This window comes from Myotis yumanensis, unplaced genomic scaffold, assembly GCF_028538775.1.
Source record: "Myotis yumanensis isolate MYYU_CA2020_CCGP unplaced genomic scaffold, mMyoYum1.0.hap1 SCAF_3, whole genome shotgun sequence".
NCBI classification, from domain to species: Eukaryota; Metazoa; Chordata; class Mammalia; order Chiroptera; family Vespertilionidae; genus Myotis; species Myotis yumanensis.
The window spans coordinates 91,239,704-91,267,341 of record NW_027223754.1 but is presented as its reverse complement, the minus strand read 5'-3'; the positions used below and the strand labels follow the sequence as shown (position 1 = coordinate 91,267,341).

At 46.5% G+C, this 27,638-nt stretch overlaps 1 pseudogene; it reads left to right on the top strand.

Annotated features, from left to right (window-relative positions):
* Window positions 1–941: 941 nt before the first annotated feature.
* Window positions 942–26,381, top strand: LOC139006245 (phosphofurin acidic cluster sorting protein 2-like; annotated as a pseudogene).
* Window positions 26,382–27,638: the final 1,257 nt, after the last annotated feature.

Below are 27,638 nucleotides of genomic sequence, written 5' to 3'. Positions count from 1 at the left end.
GATTTCTGACTGTTTGGTTAACTGAGAGCTGCAGCTCTGAAACAGTGCCTGGCACAAAGTAAATGCTCAATAAATATCCTGTTGGACAAATGAAAAAAACAACAGCTTGGTTGTGTAATTGCTGATCTAGGGTTTAAATGCTGTCTACACTGCTTCTCTGCAACCTTGGTTAATGTGTTCAATTCCTGTAAATGGGAATAACACCTCCTTAGAGAATGTTCCAAAAACACATGCAAAGCACTCAGCATCCTGTCAATAGTGGCTATGATGACCCAGCCATGATGAAGATGGTCCTAATTATTTGTAGGCTAGCAAGAATGGAACATTGAGAGCTACTGACCTCAGTCACCAAACTGTACCTCTTCCAGCTTTCCTGTGCCTTCGGCTAATATCTGCTTTCTCCTGGGCAGGTATGGGGCCCTCTGTTTCACTTGAGAACAGAGCATTCCTCCTTCAAATGGCTGGAGTATCTTTATTATACACATGACCAGCACTTTATCTTATTTTTAAAATGTATTATTGTAATAAGATATATAGAACATAAGATTTACCATTTAACTATATTCAGTGTCCAGTTCAGTGGCATTGAGTACATTGACAGTGTTGTGCAGCCATCACCACTATTCATCCTCAGGTATTTTTCATCTTCCCAAACTGAAACTCTGTACATATCCTATCTAATAAAGAGGGAATGTGCAAATTGACCGTCATGCAGTCACAAAGATGTCAGCACCCATAGCCATAAGATGGTGGCGCCTAGTCCCCTCAGCCCTGGCGGAGTCCCCCAGTCTTTTCAGCCCCACCAGGGGACGGGGAGTGGCAGGTGCACAGTGTGGCCGGACCCGCCCTCAGCCCCCCAGCCACCTAGGGCTGGCCTGAGGCATGGGCAAGCCTCGGATGTCAGCTGCCCAGCCAATGCTGGAGGCACAGGCAAGCCTCCGATGGCGGCTGCCCAGCCGCCCAGGGCTGCCCGAGGCTCAGGTAATCAGGGCTGGCCAAGACTTGTGCTGCTGGCATTGGCAGCAGCAGAGGTGTGGTGGGGGTGTCACCTTCCCCTGATTGCCAGGTCGCCTCCCGCCCCTGAGGGCTCCTGGACTGTGAGAGGGTGCAGGCCGGGCTGAGGGATCCTTCCTTCCAGTGCATGAATTTTCATGCACTGAGCCTCTAATTAAATAATAACTCCCCATTTCCCCCTCCCCTCAGCCCCTGGCAGCCACCAGCTTTCTATTTCTATGAATTTCACTATTCCAGGTATATCATATAAATGAAATAATATAATGTGTCCTTTCATGACTGGCTTACTTACTCATCATATCCTCAAGGTTCATTTATAATGTAGCATGTGTCAGAACTTCCTTCCTTCTTAAGGCTTACTAATATTCCATTGACGTATGTAACACATTTTGTTTATTCATTCATTCGTTGATAGACATTTGGGCTGTTTCCACCTTTTGGGTATTGTGACTTGATGATATTTTTACATTCTGCGGCAATTTATACCTTTATTTGCAGACATATTAAGTTTCATCACACTAATATACTGAATACCAGGAAAAGAATTATGAAAGAATTTTTATTTTATTTTTGGCCATTTACTCATTTTTTGGCAGCCACAAAGACTAAGGTTTCTAATTTTGCACTGTGATAATTAGACAATGTAAGCCATTTACCTTTTTTCTGTTTTCTTTTCCTATAAATACTATTTTTAGAAAAATAGTATTTTTCTAATATATGATCATGTCAGTTTAGTCTTTTTTTTTTTTTAATATACTTTATTAATTTTTTACAGAGAGGAAGGGAGAGAGATAGAGAGTTTGAAACATCGATGAGAGAGAAACATCGATCAGCTGCCTCCTGCACACTCCCCACTGGGGATGTGGCCGCAACCCAGGTACATGCCCTTGACCGGAATCGAACCCGGGACCCTTCAGTCCGCAGGCCGACGCTCTATCCACTGAGCCAAACCGGTTTCGGCAGTTTAGTCTTTTTTTATAAATGATAAGGAGAGCAGACAAAAGGATAACATAAGAATTGGATACTTAGCTTTAAAAGTATGAGAAAAGGCAATAAATGGTGTGTCTTTTCCCTTCCCAAGTTCTGAACCATTTATGAGACAGACCATTAAAGAGTGTGGCACATAGCCATGAGAATATTATTTTTATTATGAACAAAGCTGATTTTGGAGAATGCAGCTAATCACTATTTGTGGGCAGATGGCTCTCCTAATTCTGCATCCCAGAATTAGGCAGATCTACCCAGCCATTCACAGACAATACTTGCCTGAGATAGCTCTTTTGCAGGAAGTTAACAATTTCAGCTGACGTGTTCCGATGAAATGCTTGTCTTTTATACCCGCATCCATTTCTCTCCCTTGGCACTTGTCACAGTGTATAGCAATGGAATTTTTAACTTTCTCTGTTCCATGAGCATGTTTTATTCTTCCTGTCTTCTACTCACTCAACTGGTTTTATTGAGTACCAATTGGTGGCCCAGCAATGAACTATGTCTCTAGCACATGGCCTTACAGAGGTAATAGAAGTTGAACCCTTACCCCAAAGGAGATCAGGATAGGTAAATATTGTAAAGGAAACAGAATGCTGTTAGACAATAAGACAGGAGGAACTACTTAACAAATCAGGGAGCAAAGGCTTTTCTGGAAAAGTGACATTTAAGACGACACCTCAAGACCAGTGCCTTACCAGGGAGTGCCTCCCCACTGCATTTATACTCTGGTGTCTAGTTGAGACCCAGCACATGGTAGAGCTCAGGAAATGCTTAACAAATTGATGAATGAGTGACAGATATGAAAACGCTTTACATGCTATAAAAGTAGTACAGAAATATTAGTATCAATTTGTTGATATGGGAATATCTACTTTTATTCTGTTTCTTTGGGACACCCTGCAGGAAGCTATCCCTTGTCAAACACTATCATGAAAGTGCAACAAGGAACCTGGAAGGCTGATGTACCTTGAGCTTTAGCAAGGGCTAAAAGCTATGCATCCATTGTTCTGTTGAGATAGTGGTGGCTCAAGCAATTTCCTGACCTAATAGTATCAAAGTAAACCTTTAGTAATATTTACTGACCTTTGAGATAGTCTGTCTGCTACTGGATTGCTGTGCCTAACTGAGGGCAAGATGTGTATTCTAAAATTGAATAAAAGCTAACAGGTCCAGGGCTTCAGGAGCCTCTCCACTAGAGAAAGGTTTCTGCCTGGCCCCCATGCCTTCTAAATTTATATTTCTTGTCTAGTGTCTTTATTTGTGTGTTGGCCCCTTTTCCAGATCCTGACTCCTCACTGAAAAAGGTTGTGGCATCTGGTGCCCAATGTGGGGCATCTGGAGAAGAAGATTCGCCTGAGCGGAAAAACGAAGAAAAAAGGAAATTCACCAGAAAGGTGGGAGGTTCATCGAAAAGGAAGGGAAATTCACTGCGCACAAAGCCCATTCCAGCTTTGGAGTCATGAACCATAAGTGGGTAGAAACATCTTTTATTTCAGCCAGGCTATAATGGGGAAGAATTTGAGTAAAAGGCAAAAACATCATTGTAAATTTTTAGCTTTCATGCTCAAGGATAAAGGAATTAAAATGTCAAAAAGTACTCTCAAGTCAGGCTCAAGGAAAATGAGTGCCCCTGTCATCTTTAACTATGTGGACTCTTGTTTGAACTGCATTATGCCCAATTAGTATTGGGGATCAAAAGTCTGTAATACCTAAGGCCCTGGATCCTCTGCCTCTAGTGTGGAAAGGCTCAACAGCTAGAAAAAATTGGGCTAACAGTTCTTTTACAAAAGAACTCCTTAATGGTTTGTCTGAAAATTATCATACAATGCCCTGGGACAGGCAGATTTTAGCTAAAACAACTTTAGATGCCAGTCAATGCTATGGAGAGAAGAATATGATAAAATCTGTGAACAACAGGTTGCGATCTAGGCTGCATTCTGGCTGTAAGTCCCAGGCAATATAAAACATCTGAAAAAAATCCATGAAAAGAACTCTCATTTATTAAGTCTTGTCTATGTGTTATGGGCACTTGTCTATTGATTGTTGTTTTATCTGTCTTTGTTGTTTGATTTAATTGTTTATTGTTAGTCTATTAAGAATGCCTTTAATTTAATTTAATAGAAAAGAAACAGTAAATGGTCAGGCCATTACTAAATTTCCCCAGAGCAAATAGAATGTGGGAATAGGGAGAGAGAGAATATGAGTGGTACACATGGCCGATAACACAGGTTCTAAGAAAATTCCCTAGACAAAGGGAAGTAACTAAAAAAGGCCACAGCCCATTAATTACTAGGTCTTTTGGTGATCCTGTAAAATGGATGCCCACTCCCAGAGTGCTATTAAAAGTCTCACTTTTTGCCATATTTTTTATTTCCCAGTCCATCATTTGAAATTTGGATAGATGAGACATTTCTCACAATTTAGGGATGCATCTGGGATTTCTGTACCCATGAAGAGAAAAAGGCCAGCTTAAGAGAAGGTGCACTCTGCCTGATTTTGGGTGGCCACTTGGACTGAGCCCCATCTCTTCATGGATGCTATAGAATAAACCCAAGACTGTTGTACTTTAAAAGATGGTGAAAATGACACATGGAAAATATACAGGCTGTGTTTGGGCAATAGAATTAATGTTTCCATAATAACGGATAATTCTTGAATAATAATGTACCACATTCCAAGGTTGCCTCCTGAATCTTGGGGGCACTCCTGTTTTTATAAAATAAAATAAAATAAAATAATATTTTAACATTAAAGCAACTGAAAGTCAGTAAGTTATCTCTGTTACAAAATTTGCCAAAGAAAATGCCTTGGATAATAATAATTGGCTTTAAAATCTCAAAGTTGTTAAAACATAAATAAATAGATGTAACTAAAATAAATAATCCTATCTAATAATAGAGAAACATGGTAATTAGCCGTACCTCCGCTACCCTTCTCATTGGCTAATCAGGGCGATATGCAAATTAACTGACAACCAAGATGGCGGCCGGCAGCCAGGCAGCTTGAAGCAAACAGGAGGCTTGCTTGCTCCAGTGACGGAGGAAGCCAACATTCCCCGCCTGCCTTGCAGGCCTCTGAGCTTGCAGTTTGAAACATTGCTACAAATATAGAAGCTAAACAAAACCCCAGAAACCTGCTTTCAGCCAGCCGGGCTTCAGCCAGCAGGACTACAACATTGTTTCAGTTATAGAACAAAGGCAGATCCCTGCTTTCAGCCAGCCGGGATCTCAGAGCTGGAGTGAGCAGGACCACAACAGTGTTACAATTATAGAACCCAAACAAACCAGATACCTGCTTTCAGCAGCCAAGGCCTCAGAGCTGGAGCCAAACCTCAGAGCTAAAGCTGGCCCAGAATTTAAAAAAAAGAAAACAAGGACATGTTGGGAGCTTCAGTCACCCGCCAACCTGAAAACGGCTCTCAGCCCCTCACCCAGACTGGCCAGGCACCCCAGTGGGGACCCCCACCCTGAAAGGGGTGTGACCAGCTGCAAACAGCCATTATCCCCTCACCCAGGCTGGCCAGGCACCCCAGTGGGGACCCACACCCTGAAGGGGGTGTGACCAGCTGCAAACAGCCATCATCCTCTCATCCAGGCTGGCCAGGCACCCCAGTGGGGACCCCCACCCTGATCCAGGACACCCTTCAGGGCAAACCAGCCGGCCCCCACCCATGCACCAGGCCTCTATCCTATATAGTAAAAGGGGTAATATGCCTCCCAGCACCAGAATCAGTGGAGCAGCGAGACCTCCCAGCACCGGGATCAGCAGAGCCACGAGGCCTCCCAGCACCGGGATCAGCATGACAGGGGGCAGGGACCAAATCCCCTGATCACCCAGCGGCTCTGTGTGTGAAAGGGGGCAGGGCCACAACCTCCCTATCCACCCTGCTCTGTTCATGACAGGGGAAGGCCCCCAAACCCCTGATCAGCCCTGCTCTGTGGGTGATAGAGGGCGGTGCCCCAACCCCCTGATCCGCCCTGCTCTGTGTGTGATGGGGGGGGGGGATGCCCCAACTCCCCTATCGGCTCTACTCTGTGAGTGACAGGGGGGAGCACCTCAACCCCCTCTCTGTGCATGACAGGGGGGAGCTCCCAACCTCCAGATGGGCCCTGCTCTGTGAGTGCCTGGGGGGAACTCCTCAACCCCCTGATCGTCCCTGCTCTGTGCGTGACAGGGGGTGGTGCAGCAACTCCCTATCGACCCTGCCTTGAGTGTGACAGGGGGCGGTGCCCCAATCCCCCAATCGGCCCTACCCTGAGCTTGACTAGGGGTGGTATCACAACCTCCCTATCCGCCCTGCTCTGTGCATGACAGGGGGCGGTGCCCCAACTCCCCAATCAGCCCTGCTCTGAGCCCGACCAGGGGCTGCACCTAGGGATTGGGCCTGCCCTCTGCCACCCGGGAGCAGGCCTAAGCCAGCAGGTCATTATCTCCCGAGGGGTCCCAGACTGCGAGAGGGCACAGGCTGGGCTGAGGGACCCCCTCTCCCTCCCGTGTGCACAAATATTTGTGCACCGGGCCTCTAGTCCTATATAATAAAAGGGTAATATGCAAACTGACCCTAACAGCAGAAAGACTGGGAATGACTGGTCACTATGACACACACTGACCACCAGGGGGCAGACACTCAATGCAGGAGCTGCCCCCTGGTGGTCAGTGAGCTCCCACAGGGGGAGCTCTGCTCAGCCACAAGCCAGTCTGCCAGCTGCCAGTACAGCAGTGGTGGTGGGAGCCTCTCCCGCCTCCTCAGCAGCACTAAGGTTGTCCGACTGCAGCTTAGGCCTGCTCCCCTCTGGCAAGTGGACATCCCCCAGGGCTCCCGGGCTGCCAGAGGGATGTCTGATTGCCAGCTTGGGCCCAATCTCCCGGGGAGCGGGCCTAAGCCAGCAGATGATCATCCCCTGAGGGGGTCCCAGACTGTGAGAGGGCACAGGCCGGGCTGAGGGACCCGCCCTCCACAAGTGCACAAATTTTTGTGCACCAGGCCTGTAGTGTATAATAAAGCTCTTCAGTAATAATTATAAATATATTAATAATGAAAGTCCAGTCACTCAAGAGGAGACTGGCTGTACTCTCTGTTAGAGGAAAGGGCCAGTCCCAGAGAAGCCGCAGCCATAACCTTAAATGTTATCTCTGAGGAAGAATGTGGCAGTTTTAAAATCCAAGCAGCTAGGCCAGGCCTGCTCCCTCTCCCACCCCTGCCTTTTCACCAGCCTCAAATATAGTTTTCCAAAGTCTTTGGTAACTTAAAACTTTAGAACATTGCTGAATTAAATAATAAAAACTATTAAATATCTAGGTATTTTAAAATGACAAAATACTGATATATTAATCTGAGTTTGCCTCGTATAAAAAATCTAGAGGATAGAATTGAATCTATTAATTATATATGTCTTGTATTTTATTTGAAATATATCCTTAAAAATATAAATATATCACTAATCTAATAAATGCTAAGTATTTAACTTGCCATCTAAAATTTAAGACTTCTAAGAGTTTAAAGTTCAGATTAAGTTGGGAGAAATTATATGGTTGTGATAACAAAATGCATAAAGTATAGAAATTCATTTTTGAGAAAAATAATTGTATTTTCTCTGGAGAAATTAGTAGTTCAAAATATAGTGTAGTCTTTATGTGTACTATGTGTGGTAAATTTCAACCTAGCATATAATATTTTATTGGCCTGATTTAAAAAGGAGGATTAATTCTATGGTCTGAACCAAATTTTAAATATAAAAACCAATTTAAATTTAATTGATATTTTTTAGAATAATTACAAAAAGTGTATAATATAATCTTTGGGTTATGTATACATGATAGTCTTTCCAAGTTAAATTTCAAGACTTTAACTGAGAGATAGCTTTGGGACATTTCAAGGTCCCTGGAATGACTCAAGGATTTATTCTTTCTTCTTAAAAGAAATATTTTTAAACTAAATTAGGCCGATCTAATATACTTGAAATCACATGGGAAGCTTTATCAAATAAATATTAATAACTGTGTTCTATTTATATACATATATTTTAAATGTTATAAAGGTTTCAACCTCTAAGATTGGCAGGACTAGGTTGCTGAATACTTCGTTAGCTTTTCACGATATAATCAAGGTCTCATATAAACTCATCTATATGAGAAGCCAATATTTTATGAGCAATTGGTTTTAACAAAGTCCAAAGTAAAATTTTCATACATATGTAAATGAGCACTAGACAAAAAGAACGCTGTTTAAAAGTAAATTTTAAGCTTAATAAGAAGGAGAAATTTTAAAATCTTTTCCGTTACTATTTATAAAGTAAACTAAAAGTTATTATTCAAACATTAAATCTCACCATTAATGAGACACCATAAATAAAAAGACAGTTACTTTCACTTGAAATGTATGCATTGCAGTATTGGTCAGCATCTGAAAAGCAAACAAGTTTGTTGCTCTGTTTAAAAGACAGTAAAAGTTTTTAAAATAAACTTCCTAAATGTGGTTTAGAAATTACTCTAGGAGGAAATACAGAGGGAAATGCCTTTCAAATATTTATAAAATGTAATTAAAAGTCAATGTAGTATTAGGCCTTTAAAAAGTAGAAATACAAAAATTGCCTTAAAGCCTTAAATGACTTTTTAAAAATCATTAAAGAACATTAATTAGTTAAGCCCTTGTCTAAAAATCTCTACAGTAGAAATGACAAATTTATTACTCAACTAGAGGCCCGGTGCACAAAAATTTGTGCACTTGGGGGGGGAAAGGGGGTCCCTCAGCCTGGCCTGTGCCCTCTCGCAGTCTGGGACCCCTCGGAAGATAATGACCTGCTGGCTTAGGCCTGCTCCCGGGTGGCAGAGGGCGCGCCCAATCCCTAGGTTCAGCCCCTGGTCGGGCTCAGAGCAGGGCTGATTGGGGAGTTGGGGCGCCGCCCCCTGTCATGCACAGAGCAGGGCGGATCAGGAGGTTGCAATGCCACCCCTGTCACACTCAAGGCAGGGTCGATAGGGAGTTGCTGCACCACCCCCTGTCACGCACAGAGCAGGGCCGATCAGGGGGTTGGGGCACTTCCCCCTGTCACGCACACAGCAGGGCCGATCAGGGGGTTGAGGAGCTCCCCCCTGTCACTCACAGAGCAGGGCCGATAGGGGAGTTGGGGCACCACCCTCTATCACCCACAGAGCAGGGCAGATCAGGGGGTTGGGGTGCCGCCACTGTCACACTCAGGGCAGGGCCGATGTGGGGTGGGGGGGGGTTGGGGTGCCACACCCTGTCACACACAGAGCCGCAGGGCTATCAGGGGGTTGGGGAGCTCCCCCCTGTTACGCACAGAGCAGGGCTGATAAGAGTTTGGGGAGCCGCACCCTGTCACACACAGAGTAGGGCCGATAGGGGAGTTGGGGCACCGCCCCTGTCACACACAGAGCAGGGCGGATCAGGGGGTTGGGGCACCTGTCACACTCAGGGCAGGGCCGATGGGGAGGTTATAGCTCTACCCCGTCACACACAGAGCAGGGCCCCCGGGGGGGGGTGGCGGTTGGGCGCCACACCCTGTCACACACAGAGCAGGGTCAATCAGGGGGTTGGGGCACCACACCCTGTCACACACAGAGCCGCAGGGCAATCAGGGGGTTGGGGAGCTCCCCCCTATCAGGCACAGAGCAGGGCTGATCAGGGCGTTGGGGCACCTTCCCTTGTCACGAACAGAGCAGGGCGGATAGGGAGCTTGTGGCCCTGCCCCCTTTCACACACAGAGCCGCAGGGTGATCAGGGGGTTTTGTCGCTGCCCCCTGTCATGCTGATCCCGGTGCTGGGAGGCATATTACCCTTTTACTATATAGGATAGAGGCCTGGTGCATGGGTGGGGGCCGGCTGGTTTGCCCTGAAAGGTGTCCTGGATCAGGGTGGGGGTCCCCACTGGGGTGCCTGGCCAGCCTGGATGAGAGGATGATGGCTGTTTGCAGCTGGTCACACCCCCTTCAGGGTGTGGGTCCCCACTGGGGTGCCTGGACAGTCTGGGTGAGGGGCTGAGGGCCGTTTTCAGGCTGGAGGGTGACTGAAGCTCCCAACCTGTCCTTTTTTTCTTTTTTTTTAATTCTGGGCCAGCTTTAGCTCTGAGGCCTCGGATGCTGAAAGCAGGTTTCTGGCCTTTGTTTACCTTCTGTATTTGATACAATGTTGCGGTCCTGCTGGCTGAAGCCTGGCTGAGTGAAAGCAGGTTTCTGGGGTTTGGTTTAGCTTCTTTATTCGTTACAATGTTTCTTAGAGAGCAGCTGAGAGGCCGGCAAGGCAGGCAGAGAACCTGGCTTCCTCCGTCACTGGAGCAAGCAAGCCTCCCTGTTCGAGTCAGCTGCCTGGCTGCTGGCCGCCATCTTGGCTGGCAGTTAATTTGCATATCTCAGTGATTAGCCAATGGGAAGGGTAGCGGCCGTACAGCTAATTACCATGTTTCTCTTTTATTAGATAGGAGGATTAAAATAACTCAGTGACACAAGCTGTCATTTCCAGCAATTTGTAAAAAGTGAAAAATTCAGCACATTACAGGAATCCTATCGAATAATAGAGAAATATGGTAATTAGCCATACGACCACTACCCTTTCCATTGGCTAATCAGGGTGATAGGCAAATTAACTGCCAACCAAGATGGCGGCCAGCAGCCAGGCAGCTTGAAGTGAACATGAGGCTTGCTTGCTCCAGTGATGGAGGAAACCAAGGTTCCCTGCCTGCCGCTGCTGGGCTCTGAGCTCCTGAAGCAACAGCTCCAAAAGATACAATGTTTCAATTATAGAAGCTAAAAGATGGCGGTTAATTTGCATATACTAGCTGAGAGTGAAGACTGACGACAACATGGAGGCCAAGCGGTGCAGAAGGGAGCTGAGTAGAGGCCACGAGGACAGAAATGGAGCCAAGGCTGAGGAAGTGGGAGGCAGAAGGTGGGAGGGCAAGTCCAGCCACAGCCTCTGTGAGTGGGAGGGGCAGCGGCTTGGAGGGGAAGGGGCAGCAGCTGGGAGCAGGAGGGAAATCCCAGCCACAGTGGCTGGGAGTGGGAGGGGCAGCGACTTGGAGCGGGATGGGCAGCAGCTTGGAGAGGAAGGGGCAGCGGCTGGGAGCGGGAGGGCAAGCCCAACCACTGTGGCTGGGAGCGTAGGGGCAGCGGCTGGGGGCAGAAGGGGCAGAGGCTTGGAGCGGGAGGGCCAGCAGCTGGGAGCAGAAGGGCAAGCCCACCCACAGGGGATGGGTGCAGGAGGGCAAGCCAAGCCCCAGCCACTGGAATCGGAAGGGCAAGCCCAGCCCCAGTGGATGGGAGTGGGAGGGCAAACCCAACCACTGTGGCTTGGAGCATAAGGGGCAGCGGCTGGGGGTGAGGATGGGAGGGGCAGCCGCTTGGATCGGGAGGGCAAGACCAGCTGCAGGGGCTTGAAGCGGGAGCGAAGCCCGCCTCAGTGAGTTTCGCTCCCTTCTCTGCTTTGCTCCAGCCACAGGAAGCCCTATTCTTGCAGGAATATTCCTGCAACAGGCCTCTAGTACCATATAATTCCTGAGGACAGGCAATTATAGAATGCCAACATCAGCGGCTAAAATCCCAACTTAAAAAACAAAAAGGGGGAATAGTGGAGAAACCTCCTGTAAGTAAACTACATCAAGCCTTAATTACTTTAAATTTTTTCACTTGTAATGCTGATGACAAGACACCTATGGAATTACACTGGTGTCAGAATAAGCCAAAGGAAAATGGTCTGGTTAAATGGAAAGATCCTGTGTCTGGTTTGTGGAAGGGCCCCAATCCCTTGCTAACATTTGGTTGAGGATATGGTGGTGTATTTCCAGAAAACTTCTCCAAGCCCATGTGGATTCCTGTAAGAAATATTAAACTTCAACGTGGATCCAAGGGAAGAACTGACCAGACTAATGAGGACCTTGCACCTGGGACCGCACCTTGTACCTGCAGCTGCAGACAATTGACTACTCCAGCCACAGATAACAGTAGCCCCAAGCAAAACACTGAAGATAAGGCGTGGCAAGAGAACAAGACGGATGATAAACAGTCCGGAGATGACCTGGGGGATGGTGAAGAAGACAGTCCAGAAAGCAGAGAGAATTTGTGAGGAGACCAAAACCCCAAGAACGCCTGAGAAAGTTTTCCTTGCCATGCTAGCAGTCACCAGTTGTGCAGTAATACTACCAGGGCAAATGGGGAAGTATATTGGACTTATGCTCCTGACCCTTCATGGGTAAGACCCTTTACTTGGGCTGACCCCCCGCCTAGTGTAGTCACCAATAATATCAAGCACATTGGTCATCTGGGGGGACCACAGGTGGGACAAGGAAGTATCTGGGCAAAGTATAATTACACGGGTGTCGCCACCCAGCTTCCCTTTTGTATGACACAGAATCTAACTACTGCTCCTTTGTGTGTAGAATTAAGGAGAGGTTTCTGGCTAGCATGGACACCAAAGTAGGGGGAAGCAAAGCCCAAATACATCTACTATCACTACTTGCTCAGGGGAGAGGTACAGAAAATGTAGCATTACTAAGTCATCCCCCTACTAAGCCATTATATAAAAAGTTTTATGAATGGCACCCCACCGAGGAATAAATTAATTGGAAGGACTGTTATTGTGACCACCTCACCAGCAGTAAGCTTAATAACAGTTTTTCCTTTGTGGATTGGAGCCCCTATAGATCTGCTTATAGTACCAATCACGTCTAAAGTGGAAGGGAACCGCATACTATCTATATGTTGAAGCTAATCACTCCATATCAAGGTATGGAGGAGGGTTTGTTGAATCTCAATTACAACACGATAATTGGCTCCTACAAAATACGCAATGGAAATTAGCTGCTGCACTTGCACCTATAAAATGGTATAGTTTTAACTATAGCTTAGAAAATTCCATTTGTACCTTATGGGGAACTCCCAATAAGACAGTGTTTGCCATCACTTGTGTATTTGATCCTTTTGTACTCCTCTCAGGCCCCATCCAGATGTGCCTTAATGCAACAAGCCATCTGTATGAGGTGTCATGCAGAGGTTGCACAGTATCCCATTATATTAATTCTACATTCCAAAAAGATTCCCTCATGATTTTAAAACAATCTGCTTTTGTGTGGGTTCCTACTAACCTAACTGAGGCTTGGGAATCTCATCAAACCTACCAACTGTTACATGACCTGGTAAAAATCTTAAAATGACAAAAAAGATTTCTTGGAATGTTAATTGCAGGGCTTTTTGCTCTCGTAATGTTACTTACTTCTGTGAGAATTGCTGCTTCATCCATGGTACAAACTGTTCAAACTTCTCCGTTTGTACAACAAGTTAAGGAAAATGTAACTATACAAAAAAGAATTGTATATACAAAAAAGAATTGACAGTCAGTTTGAGATAGAATTATCGGCACTAAAGTCTACAGTTTTGTGGATGCGTGATAAAATCCATGGCTTAGAGCAAAGAATATCATTACAGTGTCATTATAATTTTTCCCAGATTTGTATTACCCCTGTTCCCTATAATAGTACCTTATACTCTTGGGAATCAATAAAAAAATCACCTTCTTGGTGCTTGGGGTAAAGGTAACACAACCCTTGATATTTTAGAATTACAACAGCATATTGCACAATTATTTCAGGCAAACTTACAAACTAATTTCTTAGATGCCTGGCAGCAATTTAAAAAGGACATGAAAGAATTTAATTGCTTTCACTGGATCTGCTTACATTTGCCTCTTAGCATAACCACTATTGCCTGTGTCATTCTTGTTCTTATATGTTTATTTCTAGTCTGAAGATGTGGAATGAAGAGTCTAAAAAGGACTCAAGCCTTTCAGGCAGCATACACTTTTCAAGATTTATTAAGAAAACAAAAAAGGGGAGATACGGGAAGCTATCCATTGTCAAACAATATCATAAAAGTGCAACAAGGAACCCAGAAGGCTGATGAACCTTGAGCTTTAGCAAGGGCTAAACACTATGCACCAATTGTTCTGTCAAGATAGTGGTGGCTCAAGCAATTTCCTAACCTAATAGTCTCAAAGTAAACCTTTAGTAATATTTACTGACCTTTGAGATAGTCTGTCTGCTACTGGATTGCCATGCCTAACTGAGGACAAGATGTGTATTCTAAAATTGAATAAAAGCTAACAGGTTCAGGGCTTTAGGGAGCCTCTCCACTAGAGAAAGGTTTCTGCCTGGCCCCCATGCCTTCTAAATTCATATTTCTTGTCTAGTGTCTTCACTTGTGCATCAGCCCCTTTTCCAGATCCTGAATCCTTGCTGCAAAAGGTTGTGGCAACACCCAAAGAGATATCAAGGCAGACCACAGACCAAAACATTTATTAAGGGCATCTGTTCTTTTGGACAGAGCCAGGCTCTTCTCTGTAAGAGTGAGCTTAAGCTGTCATGGATAGGACAAGCACAGAGCCATCAGAGGGCAAACCTTCCTGTCTCAACATCTCCCTGTCCCCTTTTTCTCCTGCAAAAGCAAAAGTCCACTACAGAGTGATGAAAATAGTGATGAAATGACTGTTATGGATATTAGAGGATGAGGAAAGTGCATCATAAAAATTAAATATTCTGTTTCAAGGTAATGATAATTAAATCTGAAACTGTAAAAGAAGCCAGCTGCCATTCCCAAATAAATGTTGAGTCATGAAAAAATTTGTGTGTCTTTCCTGACATTGGGGGCTGGAAAGGAAACATTATTTTTGCAGAATATAATATGTGTCAGCCACTATAATACAAATTGTGTCATTCAATTCTAACACCGACCTATACATCCTGTGAGATGGGAATTGTAATTATCATTACAGAGGACAGGCTGAGAGATTAACTTGTGTTCTCACAAGCACAGTTCTTAGTGACATGGAGATTTGAATGGAAATTTCTGATTCCAAAGCAGAGAAGAAGACAGAAGACAGGAGTGAAAAAGACAGGAAGATCACTGTAGAACAGTCAATAGTTATGGAGCTGGCAAGCAAAAAGAAAAAATCATCACTCTGCTTCTTGCCCTCTGAACTGTCCAATAAATAGCAGCGCATGCAAAACTAACAATTTCAGTCAGACCGGCTATTGTGTTCCATTTTAAAAGGAAGACAGAAATATTACATTTGTCAGAATTAAAATTGGTAAAGGTAAACCACTATTAGACATACAAAATCTCCCTGTGAGGGGTACTCTGTCTATATTCTAACGTTCTGTACTACGTTTAAAAGGAGCGCCCATATTCCACTCTTGATAAAGATGCTGAGATCTTGGAAAACATTAGTGCTTCCTTTTTTTTAAATAGCTAACAGGATTTTTTCCTTTTCTTTTCTTTTTTTAACCTCACTGGAGAATATGTTTTTATTGATTTTGAGAGCAAGAGAGAGAGAGAGAGAGAGGGAAACATTGATCAGCTGCCTCCCGTTCACACCCAGACCAGAGACATAGGGTAGGTTTCCTGGCAGGGAATTGAACCTGAAACCATTTGGTGTATAGGATGATGCTCCATCCTAGTGAGACACCTGGCCAGGTCAGGATTTCCTTAAAAGGCTCTAAATCTACCGCTGCGGCTTGGCCTCGGGGAGCTTCCGAGCGTTTGCCCCCAGGGCCGCTGCCGCTGCCGCCACCGGAGTAGTCGGAGTAGTCGGCGCCCTGTGGGCCTGCTGAGTCCAGGGAGTGCGAGCCCCGGGGAACAGCCGGGGGAGGCCGTGAGGTGGGGGCTCACGGTCCTCGGGGACGAGGAAGGAACTGGGCTTGCGTTATGTCCTTTATCCGAGAAAAGAGAACGTCGTCACTTGGAGATGAAGTTGAAATTCTATCCCAGGTCTAGAGGGTTAAAGCCTGGGTGTCTAGGGGAAGATCTCTAAATAGACTACGTATTCAGGTTTTATGCTGATGCACCAAAATGAGGTTTATTCTCTTGAAGTCATCTGTCCTTGGGGGTGGTCAGCAAATGGCACTCATGGATTTCTGGTTAGTAGGGTGATTTAAGCTATTTATCCTCTGGTTGGGGAGGAGTGTTCCTGGGTTAGGGAAGATAGGATTTACTAGATGACTGCAAACTGCTGTTTAATGGTCTCCGTTTCCCTGTTCTGCTTGTCCTGGCTTACTAGCCTGTCTCACAATGAGATGACGGAGGAGTCAAAATGGAAAAGAGCCGGGAAATGGGAACACCCTCCCCACCCCAAGATGGGGCTCTGGGCTGCACTGGATAGATAGCCCAAGGTACACTGGGTAGCTGGGAGGAAGCAAAAGTGGGCTGAAGAGGTTCTGAACAGTGGACATCTTCTGACAGATGGTTCATGGAGGATCTCTCAAAGCTCTTGATTTTTATTTTTCTGTGGGATGTGTAAGTGGAACACATCATTATCCCAGGCAGAGCACAATTTATTTTCCTCAGCTTTAACATTTTCATATTCTTTAGAAATATTCCCCCATGAGTACCCTCAAATATTACTCCCTTTACTCCTCTCCAGTTTTATATTCAATTAAAAATGTTTTTTCAAGTTTTTATAAAGATAGCCACAGTGAAAAAGAGTACTGAAGTTAGAGTTAATACACCCTAGGTTGAAATAATGACTTTATCTACTAGTCCTGTGACTGTAACAAAGTCAGCCTTAGTATAAAATGTAATGTTTGTGACTTAGAAGAGTTTGGGAAGTTAAGATGATTAAAAAATGCCTAGCATCCTCAAGGGAAGGAAAGGGAAGGGAAGGGAAGGGAAGGGGAGAGGAGGGGAGGGATGGGAGGGGAGGGGAGGGCAAGGGAGGGGAAGGGAGGAAAAAAAGGCTCTAAATCGCAAGCATATTCTAGCAGCTGTGTGCTTTTCTTAGTACTTCCCCCCTCTGCCACCATCACTAATATTCAAGTCCAAGAAGAAATTAAGAGGCACAGAATATCATTCTGCTTTCAGAAATTGCTCAGTCATTGAATTAATATATTTTAAAAAGCAGGTTTTCAAATTCACACAACAGAGACAGAAGAGAAGGGCCGGGAGAAACCAAGATGGCGGCATAGGTAAACACCGGAAATTGCTGCCTCCCACAGCAATTTCAAAAATACAACTAAAAGACAAAACGGACATTATCCAGAACCACAGGAAGGCTGGCTGAGTGGAAATTCTACAACTAGAAGGAAAGAGAAAAGCACACTGAGACTCAGAGGAGCTGCGGAAGTGCAGAGGTATGGAGGCACACGCGGCAAGGGCTGGCAACTGAAGACGCGGCTGTCTTTTTGAATCAGGAGGGAGTCACAAGCCCCCGACTGCTCTGACCTCCAGTTATGGGTGAGTCTCTGGGGACCCAGACTCATACGGGGAGAAACTGGACTGTCTGGCAGCGGGCAGAACTCAGAACTAGAGGGCAGCTTTCTCTCAAAGGTGCTTGCAGCGATTACCGGGACACTGAGACGTGGGGCCCCTTAGGGCAGGGCTGAGGATCCGTCATAGCTGCTTGCTCCACCCTGTTGATTCCCTGAGACCCCGCCCCACCCAAGCTGTGCCCAGAGGCTTTTGCATATGAATGGCTGGCCCTTTGCAATCTGAAAATTACCTAACAAACTGCAGCTGGGCCAGACAGACCCAGAACTTCCAAGAGAAGGCCCAAGGCCCCACAGCAGCTTGCATTGCTTCACAGCTGGGCCTCATTTGGGCACCTCCAAACCCCAAACAAGGAAGGGGAATCTGCACATCTCTCCGTAGCTCCTGCTGGGTAGCCTCAGGCAGAGGCTAAATTAGCACCTCCTTAGATCCAAGTGCCAGTGTACCCAGTGGTCAGAGTGGGACTATCCAATTACAACTCCTCAGATCCATAAGGGACACACTCAGGGGGCAGACTCAGTGAGCACCAAAGCCCCACTGAAGCAAGTCTTGCCTCATAAGGGTGTCTTCAGCACAGAAGTTCTCCCACTGTAGACACAGCTGACTCTCACAGCCAATTGGTCTGGAGGTCAATTCCTCCCAGTGATACCTACAACAATCAAGGCTTAACTACAACAAGACTGTGCACAAAGCCCACAAAGGGGTGCACCAAGAATGTCCACCTCAGGTAATTGGGGAGGCTGAGCCACTGGGCCCTATAGGACACCTAGCACACAAAGCCACTCTACCAATGCAGGGAAGCATAAAAAATGTGGAGACAAAGAAACAGGTCACAAATGACAGAAATGGAGGAAAGCAAATGACTGGATATAGAGTTCAATACCACACTTTTAAGGTTTTTCAAGAACTTTCTAGAAACCGCTGATAAATTTAGTAAGACCCTCAAAAAGTCTGGTGAGACTGCCAATAAATGTAGTGACCCCCTCAAGAAATCTAGTGAGACCCTCGAGGTTATGAAAAAGGACCAACTAGAAATTAAGCATACACTGACTGAAATAAAGAATATTATACAGACTCCCAACAGCAGACTAGAGGATCACAAGAATCAAGTCAAAGATTTGAAATACGAAGAAGCAAAAAACACCCAACTGGAAAAGCAAAATGAAAAAAGAATCCAAAAATACGAAGATAGTGTAAGGAGCCTCTGGGACAGCTTCAAGCGTACCAACATCCGAATTATAGGGGTTCCAGAAGAAGAGAGAGAGCAAGATATTGAAAACCTATTTGAAGAAATAATGACAGAAAACTTCCCCTATCTGGTGAAAGAAATAGACTTACAAGTCCAGGAAGCGCAGAGAACCCCAAACAAAAGGAATCCAAAGAGGACCACACCAGAAGGATGCGACCAGAGACAGAGAAGCGTCAAACAGACCCTCAAACCTCAGCGGGAAGGCAGGGGAGAGTGAGGGAGAGAGTAAGAGATCAATCAAAGGTCATGAATGCATGCATATAAGCATAATCAATGGACACAGACATTGAGGGGGTAGGAGCATGTGCTGGGAGGTGGGACTGGCTGGGGAGGGGCCCATGGGGAAAAAAGGAAACATATGTTATACTTTAAACCATAATAAAATAAAATAAAATAAAATAAAATAAAATAAAATAAAAATAAAATAATACAAATTTTTCTCTTAGTAAAAAAAAAAAAAAAAGAGCTAGTGCTCTTTCTGGGTCCCAGAACAAAGCACCCTCTGACCCCTAGATACGGAGGAACAGGCAGGAGCTTCCCAGTATGTCAGGATTTCTAATGTCCAGACCAACTCTGTCGGAGAGGTGGGAGCCTTGGCCTGGAAGGTCTGAACATTCCTGAACTCTGGGCTCTGAATGTCGTGGACATTGGATGATATCTGCCACTCTATGGACATCAGTTTCTCAATTTTCCATTGAGGGTTGGGTTCACAACTGCATAAGCCTGAGCTCAGAACAAAGGGGCCAGCTCCCTCCACCCTGGGTGGGTATTGGACAGAGGTGCATGCATGCGGTTCCAACTCTGGGCTCCTTTTCAGACAAATACTGGCCATATGCTCATCTTACCTGCTGAATGCTCACCATCTCCCCCATGCCTCTCCATGTCTGTGTATGATTCCACCAGCAGATCCTTTTCCAGAGCCCCCGAGGAAACCTGGGTGCAGCTTTGAGGACCCCAACTTTGAGGACACATGGCTGGGTTCATCTCAGGCTCTGTTGGGCTCAGTATCTTGTTCATTTATTTCTAAATACATATTACACTTCTGGAAAAAGCATGTGTGGGTATCACTGATTTCATAAAACAAACAAATAAACAAACAAAATACCTTTCCTTATCAGTTGAATTGGGGCAGATTTTATTAGAAAAGATAGATATTTGCTAATATTGCTATAACATTCCCTAGTTGGAAACAGGTTTTGATTAAAAACAGACATTGGTGCCGAAGCTGGTTTGGCTCAGTGGATAGAGCGTCGGCCTACAGACTGAAAGGTCCCAGGTTCGATTCTGGTCAAGGGCATGTACCTGGGTTGCGGGCACATCCCCAGTAGGAGATGTGCAGGAGGCGGCTGATCGATGTTTCTCTCTCATCGATGTTTCTGGCTCTCTATCTCTCTCCCTTCCTCTCTGTAAAAAATCAATAAAATATATTTAAAAAAAAACAAAACAGACATTGGTTAAATATTCCTGCCATTTGCACAGAAGCTTTACTCCGAAGGAGAAGACAATTAGTTGGATGTGGTTAGGAACAAATAAAGTAGCCCCAGTATCTACAGGGGTCTTAGTGGCTTCTCTTTCTATGATTTCACCTGCTCCCAAACTATCAGTGAGAAGGAGAAACACCCATGGATCAACCCTATGGTTGGGTGTGTGTGTGTGTGTGTGTGTGTGTGTGTGTGTGTGGTTTGTTGTTGTTTTTCTACATCCTATTTCAGTTTCCTATCATTCTAACAGTGGACAGATTTCTCTACAGGAATTTTCTTGCAAACCTTATTTAGAAATTGTGTTGCATTTGCTGGCAGAAACCATTAGCTATATTAATTGGAATAGGTTAGAATAGCCAGGATTACATGTTATAACAGTTAAATGCCTTTGTGAACCCATCAGGGTCATTGAGAAAATCAGGAACAATTGCTGGTTCCTCTCTTGCTGAGACAAGCTTTTCTCCAAAGGGAGTTGTTAGAATTCCTATTCTCATTTTTTCTTAAGTCAGTAGGAAGTGGTAGTGGAGGGGACTGAAGGGGAAGGAAGAAGGGATGGGAAAGGGTGAAGGATATAGTGGGGGAGCTAGAGAAGGCGGAAGAATGGGGTGTTGGCATTTATTACCTTCAGAAGAGTTCAGAGACAGTCTCTAAAATTTCGAATTCCTTAATTTTTTAAAAAAGAATTTATATGTGCTTCTTAGAATCTCCTGATTTCCAAATCAAGGTATGCTTCCATTCATTCATTCAGTTTAATGTTAGACCTGGCATTTTCCCAATTTTTATTGCATGCCAAAAAATTAATTTAGGCACGCAAATAAAACTGCATTTTGGCCATTTTTAGGAGGATATTTTCTAGTTAAATCTTCCCATTTCTGTAAAAGCTTCCTATCAGGAGTATTAATGAGGGCTGGGATCTGGCATCGCCTGGCCTTGGAGGCACAACTTCTCATTTTAATTTTAGGTGTGTTTTGTTGTTGTTGTTTTGGAGTTGTGTGTGTGTGTGTATGCGGTTTTTCTTTTCTTTCTGATATCTGCAGAATCTGAGCAAATTTTCTAGGATAGTTATATAATGTAGTTGGTCAACACGTGTTGCTTACGGGTTGAACCTCATGAGGCTCTCACCCCTCAAGTCACATTCAACCCTCTGATGTGCCTTGGTTTATCTCCCTCCTGTCTAAAACAACCAGAGGGTCAGGGAACGGTTGACCAAACCTTTGTGTGCTCCCCCACCAGAACCAGTCACTTTAATTGCAGTTGAGTTGAAATTTTGCTTTGGGGCTCCTGCACGTCATGAGGAATGACCTCACACCTCCACAGAGATTCTTAGTGCCCTAAGAATACCTAATACTCGGGCTGGAGGGAGGACATGACCCTGTATTTTTGGAGCTGATTGAGTTCAACTCTAATTTATACAGCAACGGGTTTTTTTGCTCATATTCTCAGAAAGCAATTCCAATTGGAAAGCCACAATTTAACACCAGCCACCCATTTTTTTCCCTACTGTCTTGTCTTAACCTAAGTTCCATCAACCCTTAATCTTAGTTCTACCTGGAGTATTTAAAAATACAGCTCAAGCCAGCACCAGTTTGGCTCAGTGGATAGAGCGTCAGCCTGCGGACTGAAGGGTCCCGGGTTTGATTCCGGTCAAGGGCATGTACCTTGGTTTCGGGCACATCCCCAGTGGGGGGTGTGCAGGGGGCAGTTGATTGATGTTTCTCTCTCATCGATGTTTCTAACTCTCTATTCCTCTCCTTTCCTCTCTGTAAAAAATCAATAAAATATTTAAAAAATAAAAATAAAAAAATATAAAAATATAAAAATAAAAATACAGCTCAAATAAATCTAACCCTCTACCACCAGCAAGGGAAAAGTCCTGGATTTAAGACACAACTCACCCAGGTTCACCCTATGGGTGGGGAACCAGCGGTTCAATGGGTCCTCTGTTGAATCCTAACACCAGGTCCACAGGTTGGTCCTGGGTGAGCTTTTTTGGAATCCTGACCCACTACACAAAGTAAATGTCAAAGTAAGAAACACTCAAACTTGTGGAGAATTTTGGGAGTTTATTAAAGCCCCACTGTCAACAATTGGCAGGAAGAAAATCTCAGTGGATTGAGATAATGCTCTGGAGAATGGCAGTTTTGCACCTTATTTTATACATTACAATCAAAACAGGAGATGTATGGTGGTAACATGAAATCCAGTGGTGATACATTAGGGTCCTAGAGAAATCAAAGCGGGAATCCTCTGTGACTGGATAAACAGTAAAATGACACAGACATACTTCTTTTACATGGTGGATATAGGATAGTTACAAGTCAACAATGAACTCAGTAACAATGAGGGGATTTGTGGTCTCTGCAGAGCATTGCCTATGCTTTGAAGGGTCCGGAAAAAGGGTAAGTCCTTTGACATTCCAAATTATATGTTATTGTAGATGCCAAAAGGCAATAGACAGGCTCAGTTAAGGTTAAGATTGACCTTTGTCAGGGAAGATGCCAGCCTAGGACATGACTACCCACCATAATCTGCTTTTAGTTTAAAAGTTTTCATTTCAGAACATCCTTTGTGATAACTTTAGGTCTCTGAGTTTGTAAGAACACCACATAGGCCTTCCCTGAGCTAGTCAGTGAGCATGTGGTCCCTTTTCACACACACTGTTCTTGGATCACTTATGTCCCACCTCCTGACAACAGTCACTGAGTTCTTAGGGGATTGGTCTGAACAACAGCCCCCAACCCACCTGGCAGTTCATAAGCTGCCCCTGAGGGAATGTCCCCCCTCTGTCCCAACACAGGAAGAGAAACCATCACCCCAGAATGCAGAAAGGACCTGTATGGTGTAAGCAGCTGCAGCTACCTTGCTGCCCACAGTCCTGGTCTCCACACCTCCCGCTCCCCCACCCCTGTGCCCAGATTCAACACACCAATGCCCAAGAACCTTTTTGCTACCTGGGAGTTGGACAGCCCCAGCCTCAGATTCGTGCCCAGGTTGTGCAACCTGACCTTAATGAAGATAGTGGTCTTCAAAGAGCTGGAGAAGGACCTCATCTCCATGGTGATTGGCATGAAGATGCAGGGCTCCAACCTCATATCAATGGTGATCACTGTGAAGATGCAGGACTCCAAGTACATCCTACTGGAGTATGTTCCCCAGTGAACAACTGGAGACAGACCTGGGGCTGACCTCACTGCAGGACCCCCACTTCCTCTGTGAGAAGGCAACAAGCTACAGGTCCTGTTGCACTGGAGGAAGAGCTTTAAGACCAGACCATCTGGAGCTACAAGACAATCCCTGTGGGCGCCATCCAGATGGCCGAGGTCAGGCAGCGACCCCTGAAGGGTGGCCAAAGTGGCCGAGGAGGCTTCTGCCAAAGTGGCCGAGATCTGGATCTGCTCCCTGTCCAACCAGCCTATCCACTGGGAGGACAGTGCCATACAGGCCAGATGCAAGGCTAAGTCAAGGGTTAATTACTCTGAGGGGGTATATCAGAGCTTCTCCTCTGAGCAACAGGCCAGCAACAATGCCACCCATGGACCGGACCTGGCTGAGGAGGGCATTGACATGGGGATGCCCAAGAAGCAGAGGCCATGGATATTAGGAAAGACATCCATTACCAGGCCACAAAATGTCAAGGAAAAAGTTGTGGCGTGGCTGGGAAAGTTCAAAGTGTTAGAAGAGGCTGTGGACTCAAGCAGGACACAGCAGAGCATGTCCCCAAGTTGGAGTGGGACCTGGACCTTCTATTTAACACACTGCAAAACCCCAGGGACAGTGGCCCAGACATAGAGGATGGTAACAGCACCCTCAGCAACCCCAAGCCAAAGCTCAGACTGTTCTTTGAAGGCTTGGCACACTCCAGCTCACAGACAAAGATGGGGAGCATCCACAGTAGCCTGCAAATCTGGCCAAAGCGCAAGAAAACACGTGGGCCCTCAGGCATCAAACAGCCCAGCGACAGTGTTTCGGACTAGGTGGCCCACAGGACCCCTTCCCCCAAAGTCACCTGAATCTGGACCTCCTCCATGTCTAGCCAGTCCATTCACCGTGAGGACAGCGCCATGCAGGCTGGCCCAAGATCTATGAATCACTACTCTAAGGAAGAGTATGAGAGCTTCTCTGAGCAGGAGGCCAGTGAAGATGCTGCCCATGGGTAGGACCTGGATCAAGAAGCAGTGACTATTGAAAGTCACAAGATCCACGACAAGCAGAAAGTTGTGGCTTAGCTGAACAGAGCCCAAGTGTCAGAGGAGGCTCTGGACCCTGAGCAGGACCCTGCAGATCATGTCCCCGAGTGGAGGAGGACCTGCACCTTCTGACTAACATGCTGGAGAACCAGTGACAGTAGCCCAGACAGGGAGGAAGATGACAGCCTTCTCAGCACCACCAAACCCAAGCTGAGGCCATACTGCAAAGGCCTGTCACATTTCAGTTCAAAAATGGACATGGGGAGCATCCACGGTGCCCAGAGCCAGGAGGAGCTTCCGAGTCCTAGCAGGTTTCGCTGAGGGCTAGTGTGTTGGTCCACGGAGTAAAGGGTCCTGGGTTCAGTTCTGGTCATGGGCACACCTGTATCGATTACAGGCTTGATCCCCAGCCCTGGTCATGGCACGTGCAGGAGGCAACCAATCCATGTGTCTCTCTCACATCGATGCTTCTCTCCCTCTCTATCTCTCCCCCTCCCTTCAACTTTCTCTAAAAAATCAGTGGAAAAATAACCTCTGGTGAGGGTTAACAAAACAAACAAAGCAAAACAAAGGAGCCTCCTAGTCCGGCTGAAGTGCCTGAGAAGACCAAGCTCAGGCAACAATAGCCAAGTGACAGTGTCTCCCACTTAGTGCCTCAGAGCATGCCCACCCAGGGGAGCAGCCAGCACTGCCCAAGGACAGCCTGGAGGCAGAGACCTCACCAAAAAGCTGCTGCCCAGTGGGCGCATCACCAAGACCAAGTCTCTCATCCCCTCCACCAAGGCCAAGGGGAAGCATCCCGGCCACCATGGCTGGGCAAGTACCTGAAGGAGCGGCAGAAGGCACAGCCATAGAACAAGTGAGCCAAGAGCACAGACAATGAGAATGGCCAGACCCAGGGAGCCAGCTGCAGATCCCCAGGAAGACCATGTACAACCAGCTGAACCACATCCTCATCTCTGATGACCAGCTGCTGGAGAACATCATCCTCGTCAACGCCTCTGATTGGCAGGAGCAGTTCCCCTCGGACATCCTGCAGGGGCACACGCTGCCGGTGCTGTGCACCTGCTTCACGGCTGACGTCCCGGCGGCCTTCAGCTCCATCATCTGGCGGATACAGAGATACTGTAACCATAATTCCCAGCCCCCGAAGCTGGTGAAGATCCTGGTGGCAGGGGCACAGCACTACTTCAGCACTGTGCTGCGGGTCTTCCTGGAGCTGCTGTCCTACAAGATGCTCGACTGGCTGGGCTATGTGCACTTCCTGGTCATTCCGCTGGGTTCCAACCCTGTGGCCAGGTACCTGGGCTCCATGCATTACCGCTACAACAGCTTCTTCCAGGACCTGGCCTGGCGGGACCTGTTCCACAAGCTGGAGGCCCAGAGCGCCATACAGGACACACAGGACATCGTGACGACAATCACACAGTACATCACGGGGACAACTGTGCCTCCCAGCTGCCCATCGAGGAAGCCCTGCTCTCCTACAAGCAGAAGAGCCCCAATGAGGAGTCCTTATAGTTCATTCCCTTCGGGGGAGTGGGTGAAAGTTGGGATAGTGCAACAGTCCTCAGACACGTCGGGAGACTCAGATGATGGGCCCCCTTGGGCTGCGGCGTGCTTTTATCCTTCCCTCTGTCCATACCTCTGGTCGCCAATGAGGCCTTGTCATCCCACTCATCTTGTCAGTGAGTGGGGCTTGTCCTCCCCCAGCCAGGGGGATGGCGCCAAGCTGATGGAGAGGCAGGTGGATTACTGGATGGCAGCCCAGCCCAGCCCACAGGCAGGAAGAGAGACTCGAAGAAAAACCTGCCTACCGCCAACAACACCCTCAAGTGCACCTTCCACTCTCTCCAGGTCAGCAGGCTGCCCAGCAGTGATGAGGCCACAGCAACACCCAGCATGTGCATGACAGTGCTCACCAAGGAGAAGAAAAAGAAGGTGCTATTTTTGTCCAAGAAAACCAAGGACAAGGTCATGGAGTCCAAAATCCAAAAGCCAGTGCCTGGAGGGCATAAGCCACCTGGTCTGCAGGGCAAAGCACCAGGAGAACATGCTGTGGGTCCTCGTCAAAGGTGTAGTGTGGAATGACGTGACGTTCATCCAGCTGGCAGCCCAGGGTCCTCCCACGTCCAGCACTTCCCCATCTGCATCTCCAGACACTCCGACTCCACCTTCCAGCCCTGCCTGTGACCCTGCTGATGCCAAGCATGGGAGGGCCCACCTGCTTTTCTGTCCACCTTTCAGTTTAGTACAGAAACTGACCCTGGAAACACAAAGAAAAACCTTCTTAAGTACAAATGTTCTCACAACCCGGAAACTAATGTGGTGGCCCCATTGGGAGTCCCAACTGCTCTGCTGATTAACCAGAACTCTCTGGAGGTCAGGCGGGCAGTCCTGAGCTAGAGAATCATGGAAGGGGAGTTTTGGCCTCAGGACCCCTAACACTCCCGGTGAGAAGGGTTCTCCCTTCTCCGCCTGCCCTTCCTGGAAGCCAGGACTCAGAGCTGGTGGTCAGATGCCAAGGACTGGCCTCCCATTGGGGGCATCCTGAGCAGAACATGGAGGCCAGTCAGCCCAGCCCTGGGCCCCAGCTGCCAACCAGCCAAGTGGCCCTACACCATCCACTCGTGCTTCCCTAAAAAAAATACCTGTATGGTGCAGACCCCCAGGCACACCGGCTAGACAAACTGGTGCAATACCAGCTGCCCGCCTTCCTGAGCAGGGACTCTGCTTTCGCCCTCATTTTTCTGTGTTATCACAGAACATTTGCTCTACCCAACGGGTGTGGGACAGACTATTTACCAGGTGAGCACCCTGTCCCTGCACAGCACAGTGGTCACTCGGCCCCCTGCTTGCTGTGAGTCTTGAGGGCACTTCATGTCTCTGAGTGCTTGTGCCTCTAAACACGGGGTGAACCTAGGGTCAAGCTCACAGGTTTATTGTAGAAACTCAGTGGGGTCCTCTCTGGAAAGTGCTCTCTGGGTGCCTGGACAGTGGTCAGGTCTGCTGCACGGGCTGTGGTTGAGCTCAGTGGCCATTTTCTCTTCCTCGTGACAAAGCCTCAACCTCATTTGTGATTCTCCATGAGACCTTGGGCTAAGCTCTTTTCTCCTTAGATACAGAGATTGGAGATTCTATGAGGGATCTGTGTCCTGGGTGAAGCCAGAACCAAAAATCCCAGAAGTGAGCAATGTGGCCCCATGCTAAGTTTATTCTTGACTAAAAGAATACAGAAAAAGTGTGGGGAAAAATCTAAAATACTAGATAGGGTCAGTATTGTGTAGTGGATGAGGGTAGGGGAATGAAACACAGTAGAGCATGTAAAAGAGCGTGTCTTGCTGAGGAAAATATAGAGATGTGTAAGAAACCACAGGGATACATTTAACTGTATGTATTTTAAGTTAAGGGAAAGTATCCTGTCTTGCAAAATAGAATGCATTAATTTTA